Below are 7,017 nucleotides of genomic sequence, written 5' to 3' on the forward strand. Positions count from 1 at the left end.
TGGATCTTTGTTCTGTCCTGCACAAAGTTATGCTGAAAACGGCTACAAAGAGTTTCATTTCCTTCACTCTGGCACTGTATTTCCTATCTCCTCTGAACCAGACTGGCGCACAAACCAAAGCAATCCCAACCTCCACACACCCACCCACATATGAAATGGGTTGGCCAAAGTGAGTTGGAAACATTCATTATATTATAACAAAATCTTCTGCTGTATTTTTCCCTGCCTCCTATGCAGTCCTGTGCTTGGCTTCTGCCTTTTAAACTTTATAATAGCCTTCATTCTTATTTTCCTTTATGATTTTTTCTTCACTGACTGTAAAAACCACTCAATTTGACAGCATTCCACTTGGAAAATCAAGAAGTCCATAAATAAGGCTCAATATAGATCCAAATATAGTTGCTAACAGAAATGGTAACTTTTATGAGGCTGGACGGCAACTTTTCAATAAGACGTTTTGATAGGCAAATGCCACTGAATGGGATGGGAGCACAGAGAAGGGTATTTTTAAAAATGGAAAGTTCAGGTGGTTTTGGTCAAAAGCATTGCATTTCTCCTGAAATGTAGGAGGGAAGTGGAGAGAGAAAATAGAACAAAATATGAAAAGGTGAAAATAGAGGATTTCATCTGCTTTGATCCAGATTCTTGGGTCCATTTCTCTCACACACCAATTTAATTTTGATTTTACCTGTTACCCTGATCTGGCATAGGAAAAGCTATTGACAAGTCTTATGTTGTAGAGGTGACAGTAGGGAAGATGAGAAGGCTCCAAAGCAGCTGGAGCAGTCCAGGGCCCAGTTCCCTTAGAATATAAACGAGAATTAAATGCTTAATTGCTGCTGCTGGTGCTTGAAGTCCATCGTGGTTCTTGCTGTAACGCAGAGGAGGGAGGACAGGGATGGGCCTGTGCTCACTGGTGTCTCTGGAGCCCAGAACTGGAGATTATTGGGGGGTTTCTTTAATGGGCATCCTTAGCTCTGAGCACTTCAGGGAAACCTATGGCACACAAGTACTCCCTCGTAAAGAGGTTTTTTCCTCTCTTTCCTATGGCTTCCCAGGATCTGGGCTCAGTCTCAGCCTCTCCTTCAGCAGATTGCCTCATTTATTTAGATCTCTCTCTTCTTCTCACTTGTTTCTTTTTAGAAAAGGCATAAAGAAATCAATAGCTTTTAGGATTCCATCTTCCTGCCCTTTTTTGTTTTAAATGGGACTCTTTCAAACAATAATCCGGAGAAGCACATGGCCAGATGATGCTTTCAAATAAGTTTAATTTTCTTTGAGAAACAAGCTTTTAAAAGTCATATTTTATTAATTTTTTTTTCTGCAAGATAGGAATTAAAATCAGTAGATTTTGCTCATCCTGGCCACAAGCTGTTTTCAGTGAGGAGCTTAGATTACTCTGTTAGCAAAACCCAAGGTGTGGCTGCTTTGAACTCTCCCTGCCATGTCCACCTGCAGGATTCTCAATTCACACACACACAGGAGAGATCCACACACGCATTCATTTGTCCTTGATGGTTTAATTAGTACTTGAACCATTCAACACTCACCTCTTCACTTGTCCTTTTCATTCAAATGTCACCTCCCAAACCAGTCTCTCCTAAGGAGTGAGAGGAAGGGGGAGAATTTTCAAATTACGGAATCCTGCTTTTTCTTCTGGATTAACCGCCCATTTTAAATGCCATTTGCCCATCAGAGGCTGAAAGGGGAAGGAGCACTCCTACTTTGAGATATAAAAATGGTAAGAAAGAGAGGGGACACAGCTGAGGAAGAAAGTGCTTGGATGATGCACAGAGGGAAGCCAGTGCAGTGTGAGACCTTGGCATCCAGGGAGATTTTTACTAATGGTCTCTGCAAGTCTTATTATTTCATACATATTCTCATCCCTCTGACAGAGATACTGCATAAATCACTTCCCCTTGTCCCAGGCTGACCCCGTAACCTCTGAGAGATAATGAGGCACTGTACCTAGCATCTCCTAATGCTGCCAAGATCTAGATCAAAGAACATTAATTCTCCATGATAACATCTCTATTTATTAATGCAAATGCCTTTAATCCTTCCCCAGCCTCTGCTCTGCTCGACACCTTTACTTTTATTACCAAAATTTCTTCAGAATTAGGTAAATTGGCTTAGTGTCCCCAGAAGGTGGATGTCACTAAGAGCTGAAGTCTGATGTGTCCCCCCTGGCAGTGACACTCACCTCCTGGACAGATGAGCTCCTGGACTCGTTACAGTTGGCAGGGGCTACATGCTGGGGCTTCCCAGAGGTGCCAGAGTGTTTGTATTCATTCCATAGAGGTCAAGAAATAATTTGTAATTATTTTTAAAGTTAATTTTCCCCCCCTTTTGCCATATTTCAGTGAGCAGACTGTGATTTCCCTCTTCCCCCTCCAATCTTCAATGTCTTGTGTTCCTCAAAGTTATTTTCCAGGGTGTTTCTGGGGAAAACACTGCAGGTCAGCTCTTCCTGCCAGCTACAACGTGTGCTGGGATGTTTACTTTTCTTAGAAACATATCAGGGAGCTCTGTGGGTTTATGCTAAATAATAATCTGTTCCAAGAATAGGTTTCCAAGGAAGTAGGAAAAAAGCCTTGACTCTCACAAACAGGCCAACAGAGAAAGAAATGAAACTCCATCTACTTAAGCAGGGCTCAGTGCAGCAGACACAAGGTGGGATTCCAGAGTGGGAGTTCTCTGCCACAGCCTCACTCACACACTTTGGTAGATGGGGTCTGGAACAAAGAACTATGGGGCTCTCACATAGACTGGTTTGGGTTGGAACAGACCTTAAAGCCCATCTCATTCCAGCCCCTGCCATGGCCAGGGACATCGCCCACTAGACCAGGCCCTGTCCAGCCTGACCTTGGACAATTCCGGGGATCCAGGGGCAGCCACAGCTTCTCTGGGCACCCTGTGCCAGGGCCTGCCCACCCTCCCAGGGAAGATATTTTTCCTAATATCCAGTCTAAACCTACTCTCTTTCCGTTTGAAGCCATTCCCCCTTGTCCTATCGCACCAGGCCCTTGTAAGTAATCTCTCTCCATCTTTCCTGTGGGCTCCTTTCAGGTGCCATCCTTTCCCATTTGAGTGGAGAACCACTCTGAGGGTAGTGCCTTGTGGTGGGAGGGTGAGAATAACCTCCTACACTATGGGAGCTGGGAAAGGGAACACGCACCCAGCAGAGCAGCAGGCTGGGGGGATGCTCAGGAGCTTCACAGGAGGCCAAAGAGACAGGCAAGAGATCAGGAAAGCCCACAGTGTGAAGAGTTTGCACACTGCTGCTTCAAAGCATGACTCTGCACAAAGAAGTGGTGAAAGAAATGACCCTGAGGAAGAAGGTGACAGGAAACTGCTGGGTCAATTATACCCCTCTTTCTCCAGTCAGTGCTGGCTGTACCCTCAGGCACAGGGGGACAGGGATTTAGGCTCTATTACTGCCACATGAAAAGCATGAAAAAGTACTTTTCCTTCCTTGCTCAGCTCCCTGCCTGTGAGGGAAGTTTATAAAACTTTCCTTCCCTTCCTTTTCCTTTGGCTGTTGTGTTTGTCAGGGCCCACACCTGCTATTAAGTTTCTGTGCAGAGAGCAGCCCTGCCCTGAGTTGTTCAGGACTCAAATTTAGTCTGTGAATGTGACATCAATATTACTACCTAATAAGCATTAGACATCAGCCTGTAAGCAGAGAAGAACAAATGCTTCCTTCATACAAACTAGGATTGTTGTCCCATAAGGCACTGACAGACAAAAGTGGAAAATCGATGTAAGAAACTGAATATCTGGACTGAACTCCAATTTGTCCTAAGGTCCAATCTGGCACCTATTCTCCTCTTCCTATTCAGGCCAAAGTCCTGTCGACATCAATGGAAGCTTTTTGCAATTATGGAAGGAGGGAAAAAACGTAACACGCTCTGTAAGGCTGCAGCTCCATCACCTTTTCCTTTCTTGGCCATCAAGTGCTGAAAGAGTGACCTTGTTTTCATTAAGAGGAACACCTTGTGAATGAATACAGGATGTCAGGTGGGAACAGAGGCACACAAGGCAAAGAATTCATTAGAGAAAGTTTCAGTACTGCAGAGTGAGACATTCATTATTTTACAGCAAGTCCCTGTGAGTTTTAATTAAAGAGACCAGGCAGTTTGTATATAAACTGCCTAATATTGTGCCTTAATATCTTACTGAATATGAATCCAAAGTTTTCCTAGTTTAAACGTTTTTTTCTATCACTGCACAGTACATGGCCAATTCCACCCTGAAAGCTGGGAGAAAAAACAGTCTGGAGGGTGCAAGCCCTCAAGAAAACTGTTCTTGGGAGACTCCTGGCCCAGTTTTGCTGCCTCTGGAGATTTACATAATTCAGGACAGCACTGGAGATTTCAGTGTGTGGATGTGTAGAATTAAATCTGCAAACACTTCAGGCTCCCTGGCATTGCAAGTTGAGAAAATCACTTTAAAAAGGCAGCTCTCTGGAGCACTGAACTGGATTGTGACCTGCACACTCATCACACAGCTGAATTGAAAAGCTTGGAGTGATGCTGGGGCCCCACATTCAGGCAGTATCCCTCTCCCCAGAGGCCTTGGCATATCACAGAATGGGATGGGTTGGAAGAACCTTAAAACTCATCTCGTTCCACCCCCTGCCATGGGCACGGACAATTTCTAGGCTTGCTCCAAGCCCCATCCAGCCTGGCCTTGGGCCCAGGCTTGCTCCAAGCCCCGTCCAGCCTGGCCTTGGACACTGCCAGGGATCCAGGGGCAGCCACAGCTGCTCTGGGCACCCTGTGCCAGGGCCTGCCCACCCTCACAGGGAAGAATTTCTTCCCAATATCCCATCTAGTCCTGTCCTCTGGCAGTGTGTAGCCATTTCCCCTTGTCCTGGAACTCCAGGCTCTTGTAAGCAGCCTCTCTCCATCTTTCCTCTTGGCTCCCTTTGGTTACTGGAAGGCTGCAATTATGTCACCCCCTAAGCCTTCTCTTCTCCAAGCTGAAAAATCCCAGAGCTGCTCCATCCCTCTGATCCCCCCTGGAGCCTCCTCTCTCCAGCAGCTCCAGGTCCTTCCTGTGCTGGGCCCCGGGGCTGGGGCAGCTCTGCAGGTGGGGTCTCACCTGAGCACAGGGGCACAGGGGCACAATCCCCCTCCCCTGCTGCCCACGCTGGGGCTCAGCCCAGGGCAGGGGGGGTTTCTGGGCTGCTAACACACTTCCATTTGCAGAGACTTTTGGGTTTACACTGCAGGGGACAGGGATCTTCTCTGTTAAAACAGTCTCAGGCTCACACCCATCTAACCCCACACAATTAACCTCAGCAGTCACAAATCCCTGCTGCCCATGCCAGGCAGGGGAAGCTCCCCACATGCAGTGGGACAGCTGGATAAATCCTTCGCTAAAACCAGCCTCAGGACTTCTGGATTGAATAATAAGAATTCCTGCAACCTGTATTAACTGAAGAAGCATTCCATTAATCTTACACATAGGCGTCCTAACCACCAGTCACAGCTGCCTGCTTGTGATTCGTCAGGATATTTTTTGTGCTGGTAACTGAAATTCAGAGCCCCTGCAGCCCAGCCCCTCTGGGCAGTGATAACTCCTCGTGGGTGGCTGCTCAGCAAGGAATCAACACACAGGCAGGGGATTCAGGAACATTTTGTCAAAGAGATGCAAAAAGGAAAGATCATTTTAGGCTGATTCACCTCTCTGTGTGTGTGTGTGGGTGTCTCTAAATCTGTGTGTGCATGTGTGTGTCTGTGTGTTTGCCTTGACTGAGTGAATCACCCTACCTGTTACAGTGTAAAACAGCAAACATTAGTAAAACCCATAATAAGCCTAGTGGTGGTGATTCAACCAAAGCTAGCACATCTGTCACTGAGCAGCAGACTGCCAGGCTTTTCATCAAGGGAAATACAATTGAATAATAATGTAGGAAAGGTAAAGCAGCTTCAACAGAGCTTTCTGCCAAATTGAATACAAGGTGTGCTAAAGAAAAGGGGGGAAAAAAAGCTACACAAACGCATAACCCTGCTTGAATACAAATCCCTCAGTAATGGGGACTCCATGGCTAAAGACACATCACATCTGTAGTGTGAGCAGCTTGTTCAGGGCTGGGGGGTGGATGTGGGTGGATGGGTGAGCAGTGAGGATGCTGACAAGCGTCCAACTCTGGAAACACGACATCTTCCCTGTGCCAACAGCCAAAAAAGGAATTGAAGGGGAGGAGGAGATGGGCTTTTTAACTAATATTTGGAGGCCTGATTCTCCAGTGCCATCTGGTCACTTGGCAGTGCACTTGGCAATGCAGAGGAGACTTAACCCCATTCAAAGTGGTCTCAGAGGGATTTCCCTGTGTTAAAAAGTCCTTTGATGACAAGGGAGTTCTGCAGTGCTTGTAGGAGACACTAAACTGGAGAGAAAAGACAACACTGCTGGAGGCTCTCTCCCCAGACCCTGGCTCTCCCCAGCCTTGGCTCATCAGATAAAGCCAAAGGAAGGGAAGGATGGGGGGAGACACTGGCCAAATCACTGCCTTTGAGCCTGCTTGGTGAGCCAGAAAAAACCAAACAGAGCCATAGGGGGAACGAGGTCAGGATCTGTGGAGCCAGGAGAGGATGGCATTTCTCCCTCTCCTGGGCATGGGGACCTGAAGCTTGTTCAAATCCATAAATCTCAAGGACTGCAGTTGCAGCAGCACTGGCTCGCAGGAAGGAGCCACCACAGAGGCCTTCCAGACACTTTAGGGGTGTTTTATGGTGGCAGTGCCACTTCTCAAACCAGCCTTCTGTACCCCCACATCCTTTTGGTACTGCTGTGGCTGTACAAAAGCCTTTGATGGGGGTAACATTGTGAGTGACCCTGATTTGTTTCTGCCAGAGTGTAAATAAAGATAATGGACCATCAATCCATCAGCTACAAATGAAACACCTCTGTGATGACAAAAAGAAAGGAAGAAAAGAGGCTTGTGGTGTAGACACTTTCCTGTCTGCAGAGGCATTCTTTTGGGGCATTTTTTTTTAAACACCCATT

At 46.6% G+C, this 7,017-nt stretch overlaps 1 long non-coding RNA gene across 1 annotated transcript in view; it reads right to left on the reverse strand.

The window, feature by feature from the left end:
• The window catches only part of LOC108449499, a 4,416-nt gene extending 1,998 nt beyond the window's left edge, over positions 1-2,418 (reverse strand). The window contains exons 1-2 of the long non-coding RNA XR_001865663.1: positions 2,204-2,418; positions 1,551-1,600 (exon numbers count right to left, since the gene is read on the reverse strand). This is a non-coding gene — a long non-coding RNA (uncharacterized LOC108449499). The remainder of the gene's footprint in view (positions 1-1,550; positions 1,601-2,203) is intronic.
• Positions 2,419-7,017: the final 4,599 nt, after the last annotated feature.

This window comes from Corvus brachyrhynchos, unplaced genomic scaffold, assembly GCF_000691975.1.
Source record: "Corvus brachyrhynchos isolate BGI_N302 unplaced genomic scaffold, ASM69197v1 scaffold59, whole genome shotgun sequence".
In the NCBI taxonomy this organism is placed as follows: Eukaryota; Metazoa; Chordata; class Aves; order Passeriformes; family Corvidae; genus Corvus; species Corvus brachyrhynchos.